The following is a 19,572-nucleotide window of genomic DNA, read 5'->3' on the forward strand; positions in this document are numbered from 1 at the left end:
CTGAGAAATTCAACAGAAGACCAGTGGGGAGGAGAAGGGGGAAAAAAAAAGTTACAGAGAAGGAAGGAGGCAAAACATAAGAGACTCTTAAATACTGAGAATAAACTAAGGGTTGATAAGGGTTGGTGGAAGGGAAAGTGGGTGATGGGCATTGAGGAGGGCACCTGTTGGATGAGCACTGCGTGTTGTGTGGAAACCAATTTGACAATAAATTTCATATTAAAAAATTAAAAATAAAAAATAAAATTTCGAATCCACTGCTACATCAGTATCAAATAATGACACTACAACTGGTAGTGCATTGCTTTTAAATAATCATTGATGCAATTCATGTGTATTTTGTACCGTAAACTTCCTAATAAACTGGAGATCCATGTAGACAAGAGTCAAGTGAGTACATGTTTGTTTAAGAAAGTCTTTCAGGGGGCGCCTGGGTGGCTTGGTCGGTTAAGCGTCCGACTTCGGCTCAGGTCATGATCTCATGGTCCGTGAGTTCGAGCCCCGCGTTGGGCTCTGTGCTGACAGCTCAGAGCCTGCAGCCTGTTTCAGATTCTGTGTCTCCCTCTCTCTGACCCTCCCCCGTTCATGCTCTGTCTCTCTCTGTCTCAAAAATAAATAAACGTTAAAAAAAAATTTAAAAAAAAAAAAGTCTTTCAGAATAGAACTTAGGGTAATTCTATCTCTCCTAACCCATTAGATTTTTCATTTCTAACACTATTTTTTCCCTCAGAGGTTAATATGTTTGATCTCAGACTGATATTGGTATGCATAAGAGGAAGTGACATTTTACAGATGAAATTTTGCTTTGGAAATTAAACTATGTTCCAGTCTTCCTTCCTGTCCAATTTTGAGCTAAAATCCTGCAAACAAAAACCATTTCTAGACTCCATGAATGCCCTAATCCTAAATTCTTCCTGAATTGTGAAGTGGAAAATTAAATCATTTTTGTTGGAATACTCCCTGTTCAATGGGTCCAGATCAGCACTCAGATGATGTCAGCAAATGTTACATTTTTTTCCAATTATGAAATGAATTATGGGGCGCTAGCTAACCACAGTCAGTCATTAAATAAAGCTATTTTTGCTGATACATTGTTGTCCTGCCAGAAAACACAGGTGTTTTGTTTTTAAAGAAGTTTTTAAAAATTGCTGTAAGAAAAGATTGCATTAACAATCCTTCAGCACAAGCAATATAGGAGCATAAATAAGAAGGTGCTATTTGTAGACAGTTTGTGTGGCAAGGGTAGAGATTGTGTTTTCACATACGAAATAAAGAGTTGCTTTATGTCCAAGGAATTGAAACATTTGGGCTATGATGTATGAAGACAGTGATATATGACCATGCATATTTAAACACATCTATACACAGAGTCTTAAGAGTTGAATGAAAGGCACCTTATAAACATGAATTATTATTGTGAACAAACTTTCTTGCACTGGTATTTTTAAAGAATGTTAGTTCATTCATTCTTTGACGATTCCCAAAGGTTTTAAACTCATAGTCTCAAAAATGACGGCATGTACATCTGTCAATATCAAACATGTACTTGTTAATAGAAGACCTAGAGCTGTGCTTTCACTTGGAGGCAGTTCCTTGAAAAACAAATGAGCATAAAATATTTTAATTGGTCCAGTAGTCATAATGATGATTTTTAATCATTTTGCGTTTTCAGTAATAGCCTTACATTTACTCATTTTCTTCCTCTCTTTCAATCAACTGTCTTCAATTTACATATCTTCAAATCATTCCTAAACTAAGCAGCTGCTTTCAGTTGATTCATGTAGGAATTTGATTATCTCATCCAAACAATGACATCTTGGATCATGCATTAATGGCATGCTTATGGAATGAAGCAGTTTTCTGTTTCAAAATGACTTTTTTTTTCTCTGTGTGTGGAAAAGAGTATAAATGGTACCTGTCTATAATCCTCAGAACTCAAAAACTAATGCAACAATCAACTTCTCATCTGGGTTAAAACTATGTTTAAAAAGAACAATGATTGGGGTGCCTGGGTGGCTTAGTCAGTTGAGTGTCCAACTCGTGATTTTGGTTCAGGTCATGATTCCAGGGTCATGGGATTGAGCCCCATGTTGGGCTTCATGCTGGGTGTGGAGTCTGCTTAAGATTCTCTCTCTCTTCCCCGCTGTCCCTCTCCCTCACTTGTGCACACACTCTCTCTAAAATAAATTTTACAAAAAGAACAATGATCTATTAACAAACATACCTTAATAAACTGTTGTTGGAAATAAATCATAGCGTTTAGGTGTTGAAAATGGCATTTTAAATATATTCTAAAATTCATTTCCAAGAACTAAATTGCCCAGGTTTTATTTCAAAGTTCCTAAATTCTTTTATTTCAGACTTTAGAAAAATCTCCTCAAAATAATTATGGACATCTTACCTTTGAATACTGATATATATCAAGATTCTTAAAATTTTCAAGAATGCCTTAAAAACATATTTTAATCAACAGTCCATTTAGAATTTCACTAATTATTCACAAATATGTGAAATTCCCTTGGGGTACAAAAACAGTTTTTAAAACTACTGAAAGACTTAAATTATTTATGAGGCCACTTTTGCCCACACAAAATTGAATGATTCAGTAACTATGAGTTATTGTTCAACTAAATGTTAAGGACAATTCATAAAATGAGAGAACTCAGATCAATGATCACATTTTATACTCTAGAAACATGATTTTTAAAAACATTTTATCTATGAACATATAACTCCTACATCGCTTCATTCATTCAATTTTAAATGTGGCAAATCCTATTATCCAGGGTAATTGGCAATACATTGTTCTTAATCAAATGTTCAGGTTAAATGGTTGGTTCAACGAAAATTCTATACAAAAATATAGCATATAACTAGATACATAATACATATATAACATATATATGCACATGTATATAACAACTTTCAAAGTTCATTGCCCAGGTGAGCCACTAAAACTCACTTAACCACAAATAGTGGTTAAACATCATCACCATAGCATTCTAGAACTTAATTACATGTATGACGTTTCCAAGGAAAAAAGCATATATAAGTTTTGTCTGCAATGACTAAAACTTTGTTCATAGATAGAAGACCTTCCTTATTCCCTGTTATACTTGCTACCCCTGACCCAAAGCAGGCAATAAGGACTGCATTCCCATAGTTTTACCCAATGATGGTAACTTCTGTGATCTGATGGTCCAGTTGAGGAGATATAGAGGCTAAGGGTAAACTCCTGGAGGCTGAAGAGCTATGCTGGAGTGACCAGAAGTCTCCCTAAAAATTCTAGGGAGGTTTGGGTGGGGGACACACACAGAACACTTAACTACCTAAAGATAAATTTGCAAGCTGATAAATTAAAGGGTGAAATTATTCACATAGCAAAAGAATTACAGTGGGTCCCAGGAACATTTGAAGAAATACATTTTCAAGTGTTTGGTTATAACTCTTTAATTAACAAAGGAAGACATTAAAAGCAAAAATTTTATAACATACCGCTGATTTTCAGATGTAGAAGTTCAATTTTTTTTTTTAAGATGGTGAAAGTTATTCTTTATTTTTTCAAAATTTATTTATTTATTTTTTTAACGTTTATTTATTTTTGAAACAGAGACAGAGCATGAACGGGGGAGGGTCAGAGAGAGGGAGACACAGAATCTGAAACAGGCTCCAGGCTCTGAGATGTCAGCACAGAGCCCGACGCGGGGCTCGAACTCACGGACCACGAGATCATGACCTGAGCCGAAGTCGGCCACTTAACCGACTGAGCCACCCAGGCGCCCCTATTTTTTCAAAATTTGTAAGAGAATATGTTTCAGGTGTTATTTTTCAGCTTTCTTTTCGTTTTAATTTTTTTCTTCCAAGATTTTATTTAAATTCAAGTTAGTTAACATATATTGTAACATATAGTGTTGGCTTCAGGATTAAAATTCAGTGATTCATCACTTACATTTAACACCCAGTGCTCCTCCTTAAGGTCCATCACTCATCTAGCCCATCTCCCATCCACCTCCCTGTCAGCAACCCACATATTCATTTTTTAAAATATAAAATTATTAACCACTGTTCACCACTATTTACAATAAACAATATATAGTTGGATAGCATTTTAGTCACACAAAGTTATGTTTTTCCAGGCTTCCTTTGAACCAGTCACCCAAACACTGAAAAGATTGAGCCTTACATGTAAAGAATGAGTTGTGTGTAAAGAAAAACATGCAAATTGATAGTTTAGATTACCAAAGTCTGTTTACCCATTTACTCCAGCAGGTCCTAAATTGCCAACATCTCTAACCATCTGATTAGGTTTCCATGAACAAAGTCTTACACATTAACCTTTTAGTCAATATAGTACAGATTTTTCCAACTGCCTGTAAAGGAAAGCTTTGCTAGAGGAAACCTTTAGATGTCCATTTAACTAAGTCCTGCTTGGCTAATGAATACACATCAGGATTTGTCTAGTTTTCTCATCTAGGTGGGGAGATGGTTGATACTGATAAAAGTTTTCCTGTTAGGAGTTTTGCAAATGGCATTAAATGACAATAGATATACATATGGATTCTGATATGGCTGTTTTGAAATTGTCCAATTGGAATTGTCTAAGTTGTTTACAATACATTTAAATTGTTCAATTAATGACAGAATCATCTATTTAATTTAAAATGTTAAATTAAAATATTAATTTAAATTAATTCTAATTTAATTTAAATAATTTAATATAATGTAAATTTTAAATAATTTAATATTAAAATATTAATCTAAAATATTAAAATATAGTTTAAAATATTAAGATATTATTTTAATTAAATTAAAATACTTAATTTAAAATATTAAGTGGTTTATTTCATGGGTTGCTTAGAATGATGGCCTTCCAGAAACACAGGTTTATCCATGGTTGTGAAATGGTGTTTTTGTTTTTCTTTTGGTGAAAGTTAAAAAAAGAAAACCATTTATGTAGGTATTTTATGTGTATGCACACGAGAAAACAAACAAAAAAATCTCAGACTGGTCATTAGGCATTTATGAGTTAACCAGAAATTCTGATTGAGTAATGACTATGGAGATCTTCCCCCAACTTTTAGAAAAGCTGTTCTCTAATGCAAAGGAAATAGTATACCATGATATCAAATGTTCTTTCCTGATAAAGGAAGCAACTAAGAAAGCCTTATTTATTTGTTCAAAGCTACCAGTGCTGTAGATAAAACCCCAGCTTCCTCAATACTACTTCAAAACAAACATATCAAATTTGATTCTCATTAGAATGTGGTTATTTCTTCACACTAATAAATCAAAAACCAAGACACAGATTTTATATATATGTGTGCATATATATGTATATATAATTCTATAATATAATTGCATATATAGTTGCAAACAATTATTGAGCTTCATTTTCTGTACAAGAATGCCAAATTAGTCTCTTTTCATAAAAAGGGATTGCAATCTGACAACACTTCATATTTTTGCCTCTTTTGCCAGTACCAAGTCTGCCCCATCTGAATCTTTCCATTTCTTGAGAAGTATTAATTCTCCACTACTGTCTGCAGCACTGATTATTCATGTGAGATCTAGACCTCTGGCAAAACCTCTTGGTTTGCCAGCAGTAGCTCTTTCCTTTGATTTGCTATCAGATTCACTGACAGATAAAAATTTCCTTTTTGTACCATCTTTTTCTTTACCAGCTCTTCGAGAATTAAGAAATATTTCTGTTAACTCCAGACAACGTAATTTTTCTTCAGGTTGCCAATATTGTCAGCATGTGTATTACCTTCCACTTCAGGAAGTACTCCTCTGCTTTCCCAGTCACTATGCATCAGTCATGTGCTCTTTCCACCACAAATTCTTTAGGCTCTGCCTCTGACTTTTTTACACTTTCCATTCAGGTTCTTTCCTTTGCAATGTAGTTTTGTCAGAGGCCATTTTTTTTTAATGTTTATTTATTTTTGAGCGAGAGAGACAGAGTGCAAGTGGGGGAGGGGCAGAGAGAGAGGAAGACACAGAATCCGAAGCAGGTTCCAGGCTCTGAGCTGTCAGCACAGAGCCTGATGCAGGGCTTGAACCCACAAACAGTGAGATCATGACCTGATCCAAAGTCAGATGCTCAACCGACTGAGCCACCCAGGCGCTCCTCTCAGAGAGCGTTTTTTATTACAAACCTGGAAAGCTATTATCCACCTTCTCCAAGATGTCCCCAGATGTTTCACTTCTCCAGCCCATTGAAGCTCAAGTTCCATTTTTTATTTTTAATTTTCATGTTACTGGACACTTTATTTTTTTAATGTTTATTTATTTATCTTGAGAGGGAGAGTGCACAAGCAGGGGAGGGGCAGAAAGAAAGAGGGAGAGAGAGAATTTCAAGTAGGCTCAATGCTGCCAAGGCAGAGCCCATCATGGGGCCTGAACTCATGAACTGGGAGATCATGACCTGAGCTGAAACCAAGAGTCTGACACTTAACTGATTGAGCTACCCAGGCACCCATGGACATTTTATTTTTAATTTTCATGTTTTAGGCTGTAAGATGCAATCCTAATGTCCTGGCAAAGTGAGCTATGAGGGCTACCTTGGGTCTCCCCATGTCTCCTCTGGCCTTGGCCCTACTCCTCCTGCCACATCACACATCACTGCACACAACATCCAGTCACTGCCTTTCTCCACAAAGGCGGAAAAGCAGAATGGAGGGCTTTCAGGACAAATGCCCCTCATATTTTGGGGACAGTAATAAAGTCACATCTTTGTCCAGAGAGCTTTCCCAATTCTTCAGACACCTTTGACCCTCATTTTCACAGGCCTTCCTTTCTCTGCCCTCACTCTGAAGGCCCACCTCTACCCTGATTTTCTTTCTGATTCGAGGAGGAAAGAAGTCAAATGTATTTAAGGCTCACCAGTGACCGAGGAATTACCTACATTTGACAAGAACACTCACATATGACTGCTTTCCTTTTCTCATCAGGGCATCTTTGGTGATCATTTCCTGACAGAGCAGTGCTGGGAGCTGCCTGGGGAATTTATCTTTCTTGTCTTTGACCTTGTTTTATCACGAGACTGCTAGTGGTCAAATGATAAAGGTAAGCGAACTCCTGAAGCTTCATAAAACGTATTTATAAGGAAGTTCTTTCCTGCTTTATTGAAGATTAATTGACCATAAAGTTGTGGATTCATTTCTGGGTTTTCTATTCTGTTCCATAGATCTATTTTTGTGCCAGTACCATACTGTCTTGATCATTACAGCTTTGTAATATAACTTGAAGTCATATAACTTGTAATATAACTTGAACTGTGATGTATCAGCTTTGCTTTGCTTTTTCAAAGTTGCTTTGGCTATTCAGGGTCTTTTGTGGTTCCATACAAATTTTCACTAACTCTGTGAAAAATGCTGTTGGTATTTTGATAGGGATTGCATTAAATGTGTAGATTGCTTTAGGTAGTATAGACATTTTAACAATGTTCTTTTGTTGAAGTCATATAACTTGAAGTCATATAACTTGTAATATAACTTGAACTGTGATGTCTCAGCTTTGCTTTGCTTTTTCAAAGTTGCTTTGGCTATTCAGGGTCTTTTGTGGTTCCATACAAATTTTCACTAACTCTGTGAAAAATGCTGTTGGTATTTTGATAGGGATTGCATTAAACGTGTAGATTGCTTTAGGTAGTATAGACATTTTAACAGTGTTCTTTCAATCCATGAACATGGAATGTCTTTCCATTTCTTTGTGTCATCTTCAATTTCTTTGAATGATATTTTACAGTTTTCAGAGTACAGATCTTTCACCTCCTTGGTTGGGTTTATTCCTAGGTATCTTATGGTTTTTGGTGCAGTTGTAAATGGGATTGATTCCTTAATTTCCCCTTCTGCTGCTTCATTATAAGGAGGCATTTCTAGGCTGTGTATCATAGGCTGGCTGCTGGCTGAAGCTGCTATAACCACCTTTCTTTCCAGCACATCCACCATCCCAACTAAAACCCTTCAGCATTTAGCATCATGTTTCTCTGCCAGAAGTGCAAGAGAAGATGCTATATGCCTCAGAGTGATATTTTCTAAAAATGTTTGTACCAATGAGTTCCCTATGTGGAAAAGAATCTTTTAAAAGAGGATTTATTAGGTTTTAGTCTGCTTGCGAAAGTAATGGAAGCTCAACTTTAGAAAAGCCCCAGAAGCATAAGGAAAATAAAAATCATACGCTATTCCACCTCCCAGAGACAACTAATGTTAACATTTTAAGGTATTTCCTTTCAGCTTGAGAGATGAGAAAGAGAGTTACCACAACTGGGATCATGTTAAATTATATATGCATTTTTTTGTATCTTGTTTTTTTTATTTAGCACTACAGAATTCATTTAATATTCAACAAATATGAAATTGCTAAAATTGCTGAAGGGGTTTCTGTTATCTGCACCTGAACTCTGAATGATCCAGCCTCCTTCTATACTTTATCCTCCAAGAGGACTAAACAAACTCTTTGCACTGCCTCACACACCATACTGTCTCATACTTTTCAAGCTCTGTTCACGGTGTTACTTCCACCTGGGAGGCGTTTCCCTCCCTATTTGCCCAGGTTACTTTAGTGAGATGGGAAACTGCACACAATTAAGGAACTGTCAAAGTCCTGTCAAAGAACTAAGGCATGTAAATGTGTCCTTGGGTTTGTAAAGCCAAAAGTTCCTCTGCAACATTTCTCCTAAATCTTTCTCCTATGCCTGATTTACAAAATGTATCACCTCAATCATCAATTCATTACACATCCACAAAATTCTGTCTGATTTCTAGCTAAGTACCATTCATTACTATCTCTTCTTTTTAAAAATTGTTTTTAAATTCCATTTCTATTTCTCCATCTCAAATTCCTACCAGCAAACCAAAAATAAAAGTCTGATAAATACCCACTCCCCCTTCCCCAGGAATCCATTTGCTATGGTATTCATGGAAAGCTTCTATAGCACAAGAGAAATAGAAGTGATTAGAGGCTTTTCAGAAAATACAAAATAAATTCTTTCATTCAATTCCCTGTGAACATGAGCCTGAAGATTTTATTCCTGTGAGGAGCTAGATGTCTCAAGATCATGACATGGTCTCTGTTGTATGCGGAATTAAAATTGATTTTTCACTAAGTAGTAGAACATTAGTGCTACAAGGAATTTTAGCAACCATCTCCCTCCCTCTATGGATGAAGACACAGAGACTGAGAAGAGAGAAATAGCATACCTATAAAGGTCTGACATATTTATGGCAGAGTTGTGTCCCATAATGCGAATTAGAATATCATTTTCACTATTTTTCAATGCCTTTCTTTTCCAACATTTCCAATACTGATTAACGGTCTGCAAGAGTCAGTTGTTAAATTGTTCATTTTGGAGCAACTGAGAAATGGAGAATTTTACACAATGCAAGTGAAAGTAAAGAACAGAATATTCAAAACAGGAAGCCAGATTAATCTTTTCAAATAATCACTCATTCTATACCAGGCTGGGAGGGAGCAGAACCTTGGAGAATTAGTACATGATACAAGACAATTTAATTCAATTGTTTCTTATATTTCTGCCGAGCCTAAATAGTCAGACTTTGTGGTGACTGCTTAGATTCAAAGCTATCCTTCGTATGCACTAAAGCATGAGTCTATGACTTCTCTCATTTCAAGTGTATTTTGGGCTTTCCACAAGGGTTTCCAAATATGTATTATTTCTCAACTGAGTTAACATAGCCATCAGTATGTGAGGCCTCTTGCTTAACCAAGTATAAAGTAAATCTCTTTCAAGCAGACCTGTTTTATTACTATTCCCATTGCCTTATTTTGGAGCTTCCTAACTACCTAGATATCAAGACAAGGTCTATAATAATTTGTGAACCTCCACAAATTAAGAAACTGGAAAATAACTAGGGAAAATATTGGCACTGTCCCAGATGCTCACGTGCAATCTCATACATATTGGTCCCTTAGAGGGTCAAGCCTGAATTGCCATCCCAGTGCTGTTGGGTAGGTCACCATCAGACTCCAATTCAGATAGCAGTTTTTACAGATCTAACTACTGTTGCTCAACTGGGTGTCCATGGAAACTAAAAAATTGGTTTGTTGCCTAGAGAAGTGGAAAGAAAACCAAGTCATTTGGTTTCTATGTGGTTTCTATGAAGCTAAGGAAATTTTTTGGCAAATGATAAAAATAAGGATGGCTAAAGCTACATGATTCCCTTGGTCAATTCTTGATCTTATCAAGAAATATTCCCTATGTTTATTACTCAAAAATAAGAAAATATTCTAAATGAAGGCGTACCAGATTCTCAGGTTATTTCATTCTTGGCTGGATTAGAAACAATTCCTTAAAAGAGTGACCAATATATGCAACGAAATCTAATAGGTTAAAAAGTCCTTGGATTCATTACATATGGAAAATGTTTCTCATCCACAAATTCAACATAGTTCCAAGTATGAAAGAAAAAGCTAGTATTTAATAAGGGCGGAGGAGGCTGAAACACCTATTCATTAATCCTATGGAAATATTTGTCACTCATATGTGGTTTAGGGAATTGGGTAAAAATAGCAACTTCTTAAGAATTTTTTCATCTGGGCATAGACTTTTATCTGAGCAAGAAAATATGACATAATAGTAGACAGGGGACTTGTACAATGAAATCCCTGATAAACACGGATGCAGAGGTGACAACTTGGCACATGTTGGCATGATTTGACATCATCTGTTGGCTTGCCATCAGATCGAAAACAACTCCTGGCAGATACCCTGTCTCAATGAATACACAAAATCAGCCAGGCCAAGAAAGGTGGTATACATGTGTTATAACCAAGAGTTGGCCTGACCTTAGGTTTTCAGAACTTAGGATAATTAATGCTGCTTTTTAGCTTGTCTTAGAATACTTAGAAGAAATACCTATAAAAATTCAAATTCAGATAGGAAAAATAGAAATTGGTTTTATCCATGAGTCATAAGCTACAATGTCTACAGGGCCAAGTAAGGAATGAAAATCAATATATGGAACTGACTAGAAGCAAAACAATAGCGCTAGTGTGATAATAAACATCATTGACACACAGGCTCAGGGTCAGAGAATAGCAAGAAGTAATGATGACAACTGTAGCCAAGTATGGAACACATTTATTCTCAAAAGGGAGCAGTCACTGTTCCAGTGTAGATACTTGATGCCATGTCTTCACCTATTGCAAAAGAGGCTAAGTTTTGCTTGTCTGCATCTTGCTGGAGTCCCTACAATGATCTATTAATTTAAGAAAAGAATAGTAAAAGCATGGGGATACAACCAACTATAACAAATTCATAAATCATTAGAATTGCTGTGTAATTTTGTACAAATCACAAATTTGTATAAAAAAGTGTATTTTTGTATAAACTTAACACACTGCTAAAAGTACATATGTACATGTGTGTGTGTCTCTCACACACACACACACACACACACACACATTTAAGCTGACTTGCTTAAAATAACAAAAACTGAAACATGGGCTCTGAGTCCAATGTGGAGAAGGAAGATGTTCTCCGGCTCACTTTCTTCCTTTGGGCTCCTGGGCCATCTCCTATGTGTGTTTTGGGTTTAAGTCATCAAGAGGTTACAGTAAAGGAGCACCTGGGGTGATTGCTTACTTCTCCTCTGCCTATAGAAGAGTTATTCATTATAAGTCATCCCATGTCACTAATGTTAATTTCCAATCAAAGATCTGCTCAGTACCTTTGAAACAAAGTCCCATTTTTTTTTTTGGTTCAGGTGTCAATGAGCTTCCCGTATGTAGTCCACTGCACACACACCCTCAGTTTTCACCTGACCCTCCTCTTTACAATTCCCATAGCCTACTGCCACATTGCTCTCTTCTACCTTAGTGTAATACTTTTACTCTGTTCTCCATCAAACACCTAAGATCCACTTAAAATCTTACCATATGTGAGACCAATGCAAGGTGATGTCTCTCTCCTCTAAGTTTTACATGGAATCTCGGGCGCCTGGGTGGCTCAGTCAGTTAAGTGTCTGACTTCGGCTCAGGTCATGATCTTGCGGTTTGTGGGTTTGGGTCCCGCATTGGGCTCTGTGCTGACAGCTCGGAGCCTGGAACCTGCTTCAGATTCTGTGTCTCCCTCGCTCTGCCTTCCCATGCTCATGCTCTGTCTGTCTCTCAATAATAAATAAACATTAAAATAAATACATAAATAAATACATTTTACATGGAATCATAATAACAATGATGGTGGTCCCAGCTGGAATCTGTGCTAAATGCTCTACCTGCCTTATCTTATTTACTCTTAGCTCCTGATTCTCTATGAAACAAATACTATTATTCATCTTCATTTTACAGGTGAATAATAAGTGAGGATTCTGGGACCCGGAGATATATAAACCAGAGATCTTTTTACTGATAGAAAAATAACAGGGAGGGATCTCATTGGACAACTTGGATTATTTGCTCATCCCTGAACCAATTATTGTGGCCAGGCCTTGAGACACATATTGATGCTATAGGAGTAGGATGAACCAAACTCCAAATCATACTGACTGACGTCAGAGGGGAGAGAAGTTTCCCAGAGGAAATCTGGGGTCACCTAATGTGAGAAAGAATGCTGGGAAGGCAAAAACAAACTGTCCACTGTCCTTACTTACCTGGAGAACTGTTAGCTCTCTCTAGCTTCTGCTGCAAGATTACCCCACCCCCCAGCTTTCCTTCCTTAAGTAAAATGAAGACTTCTTGTCAAGATGATGCAGGGAGTCCATTCTTTCACACAGCCCCTCTGCTCCAACCACTTAAAAAAGAAAGATAAAATCGAAAAGGATTTAAAACACAAAGCTCTGAGCAGTGCTGGAGTTAATGGACATATGACAGTTTTAGTATGTAAAGTTAAAGAGCAAGTTGGGCCCTCTCCCCACTTCCATTCTCAATCCTCTATATTATCAGTCCCTCTGACCATATGATCTGTGACCTGTGACAGAAAACTGGGAAAAACTATTAGTGACCAATGACTAGGACTATGCTCTTAACAAGGTGAAAGTCTACAGACCATATACAGCTTCTTGATGAAGTCTCCTGCTGGCTCACTAACTGGATCTGTCATATCTCCAGCATCATCTTTTAGGGCAAGTCCTCCAAATGCCATTATAAATTCTGGTTCTTGATAGAGGTACATGGTGAACAAAATGAAGCCACCACCAAATGTTGAACAGGGAGATGTGAGCACAGTATAGGAAAGGTCTTAATCACATACCTCCAACCGAAAATGAGCCTACACACTGAAATTACAAAATATCTGAGGAAATATAATATTAAGAAACACAAAATAATTAGAACATTAATTTACCCCAGATGAAAATAATTTATGAAATAGTCTGATGCAGACTTTAAATAAATTTATACTGTTCAGCTAAAAGAAAGGGGGAATTATTTTCACTTTAAAAAGAGCAAGAAATGGTGAAACAAAAATAGACAAACAAAATTAGTACTGAACACAGTTTAAGAACTTCAGTGAGGGGCGCCTGGGTGGCGCAGTCGGTTAAGCGTCCGACTTCAGCCAGGTCACGATCTCGCGGTCCGTGAGTTCGAGCCCCGCGTCAGGCTCTGGGCCGATGGCTCGGAGCCTGGAGCCTGTTTCCGATTCTGTGTCTCCCTCTCTCTCTGCCCCTCCCCCATTCATGCTCTGTCTCTCTCTGTCCCAAAAATAAATAAAAAACGTTGAAAAAAAAATTTAAAAAAAAAAAAAGAACTTCAGTGAGATCCCTCTTTATCCCAACTAGAATGACAAAAATTTTTAAAGTCAGATAATAACAAGTATTGCCAATGACATGGAGAAAGTGGAGCCCTCATATACTGCTGGTGGTAATATAAAGTGGTGCAACTCTTCAGAAAATAGTATGCACTTCCTCAAACAATAGAACATAGAGTTATCATTTGACCCAGTAATTGTACTCCTAGATATATACCCAAGAGAAGTGAAAACATATGTCCGCACAGAAATTGTACATGAATGTTTATAGCAACATTATTCATAGTAGCTACAAAGTGGAAACACCCCAAATGTTCAAGAGTTGATGCATGGATAATTAAAATGTGGAACATACATCCATACAATGGAATATTATTTGACCATAAAAGGGAATGAAGTATTCATGCATGCCACAACATGGGTACATTTGAAAACATTATACTACATGAAAAAACCTAGTCACAAAAGACCACATATTATATGATTCTGTTCTATGAAAGTCTAGAATAGAGAAGAGAGACAGAAAGTAAATTAGTGTTTGCTTAGGGTAAGCAGAGGAGGGAAGGAGAAGATAAAGGAATAGAGAGATAATAACTAAGGAGTACAAGGTTCCTTTTTGAGGTGATAAACATGTTCTAAAATTGACTGTGGTGATGGTTGCATATGTCTGTGAATATATTATACATTGAATTTTACATTTTAAATTCATAACTTTTATGATATATGAATTATATCCTAATAAAGCTGTTTAAAAATGTTTCTAAAAGGTCAACCCCTCTAAAGTGTTTTAGAAACTTTTAATTTGGAATTTCCACTTCATTGAAAAAAATGCTTAAGTGTAATATAAACATTTGTTGGGATTATCTGGATGACCAGCCTATCGCCACCACCAAGTAACATTAGTGCCCATACTCTAGTTTACAATCTCATTCTCACCACATGAAAAGCCAAAAGGCCTCAAGGCAGATAGCACAAGTTAGAGGTTCAGAGTCATTTAAGTACAGAAAAGTGGTGGGAAAACCCAGCCATCACACAATGTATGGTAATAAAGGGAAACCAGACTCTAAGAACCCACCCACAGCAGCCAGGACCACATTTACCGTCTTGTATGGTATTAGCAGTGGAAGTAATAGCAAACCTACTGTGAAGGATTTGTTATAAAACAACTCTAGTAGAGTTTTCAATATTGTTTGGGGGTGCATTCAAATGATTGGGTCAATCTTAAAAACAAGATCATTAAGAGGAAAATTAATGATACCAGTAATGATAATGATTCAAACTTTGGTCACAGTGCTCAAAATCAAAAGAATCAAGTTAGGGGTGCCTGGGTGGCTCAGTCACTTAAGCATCTGACTCTTGGTTTCAGCTTAGGTCATGATCTCATGGTTCATGAATTCGAACCCTGAGTCAGGCTCTGCACTGACAGCACAGAGCCTGCTTGGGATTCTCTGTCTCCCTCCCTCTTAGCCTCTCCCCTCTTCAAAAATAAAGAAATAAACACTTTTTTAAATTAAAAAAAAAAAATAGTTGCCCTTAGCATTAGAAGTCCCTGTAAATTATTTTCCTCTAAAAAAGTTCTGTTCATTTCAGAGTGCACTTGTTGTAAGGATTTGATGAGGCAGTTTATAAAGTGCTCAGGCAAGAAATGCAGATTTTAGACTCAGGCCAATAACTCATGACCAAAATGCTCATAGTCTGAAACCATGACAAGGCTATAGACTTCAGAGAAAGCAGAATATAGTCTCAATTAACTAGACTGTTGGAGGCTGATGTTTTGAATAACCAGACATTTATTTTTCAGTTTCAAGCCTCCTTGAAAATATCTGTTAAGGTGTTATTGGGATACTTTTCTCATTATAGAAGATAATTTCACCTTTATTTTTTGACCTAGAAACTGCCAGTGCCTCAGTTTTATCTTTCAATAATAAATTCATACTTATAGATCCATAATTAAAACAAGAAAGAAATTAGTCTTTGAAAAAATACAGGGTATAAGGGTTTTTTATGCAACTTCCTTTTTTTTTTTAACCAGTGGAGTGTATAACATGAGATTTCTCACGTTGGAGTCCAGTTAATTGCAGTTTTATTGTGCATATATGGCCACTTTGATGTAGGATTGATAGGCCTAACTGCGGTGGAGGGGAGGGAGGGAAAGGAGGTGAGTCATTTGTCCCTATGTGCAAAGCAGTGGGGAAAGTTTATATTCCATTTTATACCCTTAAAATTGAATGACTGCTATGGAGGAACCTGGGGGAGGGATAAAGAGAGACATAAAGAAATGAGTGAGATACTATCACCAACTTCTTAGAAGTTTATGGCCAAAAGAGAAATCGAAACTTTGTAATCCTGTTGCTTCAGTGGACCTGAACATACAGTCACAGTGATTAACCCTGAGGCTGAGAGATTCCGGATTCCAACATCATCCACAGTGGTGGTGACAGCTCTGTCTACTAGAAAGTAACCCTGTCAACCCATCTAATTAATGGACTGATGTCAAGACAGGGCCAGTTCCTGAGGGAGTGCCACAGGCTCTGCGCAGAGCCCTGTCCTGCTACCACTTTTTTGAAAACTGAAAATAAAAAGATATTTTGCAAATTTATCAGATTTGCAGTTAAAACAAAACAGAAAGGACAGCAAACACAGGATGAGACTCAGGAGCCAAACAGCTGAAACATTTGGCTGAATTTAACAAGATGATTACAAAGGGGAAAATCTAAGTTCCTGCACTCTGACCCATTAAAAAAAAACAAAAAACAAAAACCACTGTGCACAAATACAGGATGGGAGAGGCATGGAACAGTGGGGTGTGTGTGTGCGTGTGTGTGTGTGTGTGTGTGCGCGTGTTAAAGAGTCAGACAAACTGGCTTGAACTGACAACCATACAAAGAAGACATACAAATGATTAATAAATAAACAAAAATGTTTATCCTCATTATTAATCAAAGAAATTAAAATTAAAACAGTAATCCCTCAATCTACCAAATGAGTAAAGATGACAAAGAAAGAATGATAGTCCTCACTGTTGAAAAAGATTTGAAAAAGTAGACATTCTCATATACTTCATGTCAGAGTATGACCTGATAAGTCCTTCTGCAACAATTTGGCAATATATATCTAAAATCATAATACTGTGCAAACCTTTTATCCTAATAATTACAGTTCCAGGAATTTTCTTAAATAATTAAGGATACACTGGTGATTAGCTACTAGAATATTAATCACAGTATTTTTTTAATGTTTATTTTTGAAGGAAAGAGAGACAGAGAGTGAGCGGGGAGAGGTACAGAGAGAGAGGGAGACAGAGTCTGAAGCAGGCTGCAGGCTCCAGGCTCTGAGCTAGGCCCGAACCCAGGAGCCGTGAGATCATGACCTGAGCCAAAGTCAGAGATTTAACTGACTGAGCCACCCAGGAGCTCCTAATCATAGTATTTATTTTTTCCAGCTTTATTGACATATTATTGACATATAACATGTAAGTTTAATATATGCAACACACACACATATAGATACACATATGTGTTATATACATTGTGAAATGATTACCTCAATAAGATTAGTTAACACATCCTCACCTCATATAATTACCTTTATTTTTTTAGTGATAACATTTAAGATTCACTCTCTTAACAACTTTCAAGTATATAATAGAGTATCGTTAACTACAGTCACCATGATGTACATAAGATCCCCAGAACATATTCATCTTAAAACTGGAAGTTGGGGAGTTCCTGGGTGGCTCAGTCAGCTAAGTGCCTGACTCTTGATTAAGGCCCAGGTCATGATCTCACGTGTTGAGATCAAGCCCCACCTCTGGCTCCATACTGGGTGTAAAACCTGCTTAAGATTCTCTCTCTCACCCTCTCTCTCTCTCTCTGCCCATTCCCCACTCATGCTCATATTCTCTCTCTCTCTCTCTCTCTCTCTCTCTCTCAAATAAATAAATAAACAAACAAATAAATAGATGCAATTAAAAATAAATTAAAAACTGGAAGTTTGTATCCCTTGACCAACATTTCCCCATTTCTCCCAACCCCTAGCCCTTCGCAACCACCATTCTACTCTATATTTCTATAAGTTTGACGTTTTTAGATTCCACATAATCTAAATACATACATACTGTATGTAAACATACAGTATTTGTCTTTCTCTGACTTACTTTTAGCATAATGTCTTCAACATCTATCCATGTTGTCACAAAAGGCAGGATTTCCTTCTTTTTATGGCTGAATAATATTCCTATGTATATGTATATGTGTATGTATGTGTATATGTATATACACCACATTTTCTTTATCCATTCACTTATTGGTGGTCACAGGTTGTTTCCATATCTTTGCTATTGTGAATAACACTGCAGTGAACATGAGCGTACATATTCCTCTTCAAGATCCTGTTTTCATGTCCTTGTATATATACCAGAAGGGAGACTGTATATACACTGGATCATATGGTATATGTATTTTTAATTTTTGAGGCATCTCCATACTGTTTTCCATAGTAGCTGTACCAATTTACATTCCACCAACAGTGCACAAGTGTTTCATTTTCTCCACATCCTCACCAACACTTAGCCCATCTTTTTAATAATATATATCCTAACAGATATGAGGTGATATTTCATTGTGGTATTGATTTGCATCTCTCTGATGGTTAGTGATGTCGAGCCTGTACCTGTTGGCCATTGGATATCTTCTTTGGAAAATATTTATTCATATCCTCTGCCCATCTTTAATAGGGTTATTTGAGTTCTTCTGTTATTGAATTGCCTGAGTTCCTTACGTATTTTAGATGTTAATGCTTTATCAGATAGATGGCTTGCAAATATTTTCTCTCATTCCATAGGTGGCCTTGTCATTTTATTGATTGTTTCTTTTGCTGTGCAGAAGCTTTTTAGTTTGATATAGTACCACTTTTTTTTTTAATTTTTGCTTTTGTTGAACATTTGGTGTCATTTTCAAAAATTTATAGCAAAGATCAATGTCAAGGAGGTTTTCCCCTATGTTTTCCTCTAGGAATTTTACAGTTTCAGGTCTTATATTTAAGTCTTTAATCCCTGTCCAGTTAATTTTTGTAAGTATGTAATATAGAGGTCCAATTCCATTCTTTTGCTTAGGAATATCCAGCTTCCTAGCATCATTTATTGAAGAGACTATCACAACGTTGTTAATAGTGGCAACACATAGCAGACACATATACACTTGTACACACATAAATGTCCTGAGTTAGGAATGAATATACACATTGTGGTTTTTTACATATGCAGCAATTTCAAACGGATTTGTAGAAATAAGTATATTGAAATTGGTGAAATGCAAATAAGATCTATAATCTAGTTAGTGGTATACTAATATCGATTTTCTGATTTGAATAATGTATTATTGTTAGGTAAGATGTTACCATTGGGAGAAGCTAACTAAAGGGTATACAGGACCTCTCTATAATATTTTTACAACTTCTTGTGAGTCTATAATAATTCCAAAATAAAAAACAGAAAAAAAAACTTTTTAAAAAAGAAACCTGGGGCACCTGGGTGACACAGTCAGTTGAGCATCCGACTCTTGGTTTCGGCTTAGGTCATGATCTTATAGTTCATGAGTTCGAACCCCACATTGAGCTGTGGGCTGCTGGCATGGAGACTGCTTGGGATTCTGTCTCTCCTTTTCTCTGTCCCTCCCCTGCTTGTGCTCTCTCTCTGTCTCTCTCTCTCTCAAAAATAATAAATAAACTTAAAAAAATTTAAAAATAATAAAAAATAAAAAAGAAAGCTGTTCACAATGTATCTTTGAAAAAAAGCAATAAGTCAGAAGGTTTAATTCTTTTTTTGTAAAATATACATGAAATTCATATAATTATGATGATAATAGAGT

At 36.5% G+C, this 19,572-nt stretch overlaps 1 long non-coding RNA gene and 1 pseudogene across 3 annotated transcripts in view; one reads left to right on the top strand and one right to left on the bottom strand.

Moving 5' to 3' along the window:
* LOC131509403 (uncharacterized) overlaps positions 1-19,572 on the top strand; it is a 165,736-nt gene that overhangs the window by 57,761 nt on the left and 88,403 nt on the right. For all 3 annotated transcript variants that reach the window (XR_009260471.1, XR_009260472.1, XR_009260470.1), the window contains exon 3: positions 6,951-7,065. This is a non-coding gene — a long non-coding RNA (uncharacterized LOC131509403). The remainder of the gene's footprint in view (positions 1-6,950; positions 7,066-19,572) is intronic.
* Positions 5,378-5,919, bottom strand: LOC131509402 (chromobox protein homolog 3-like; annotated as a pseudogene).

The sequence above is a fragment of the Neofelis nebulosa genome, chromosome 4 (assembly GCF_028018385.1).
Source record: "Neofelis nebulosa isolate mNeoNeb1 chromosome 4, mNeoNeb1.pri, whole genome shotgun sequence".
In the NCBI taxonomy this organism is placed as follows: domain Eukaryota; kingdom Metazoa; phylum Chordata; class Mammalia; order Carnivora; family Felidae; genus Neofelis; species Neofelis nebulosa.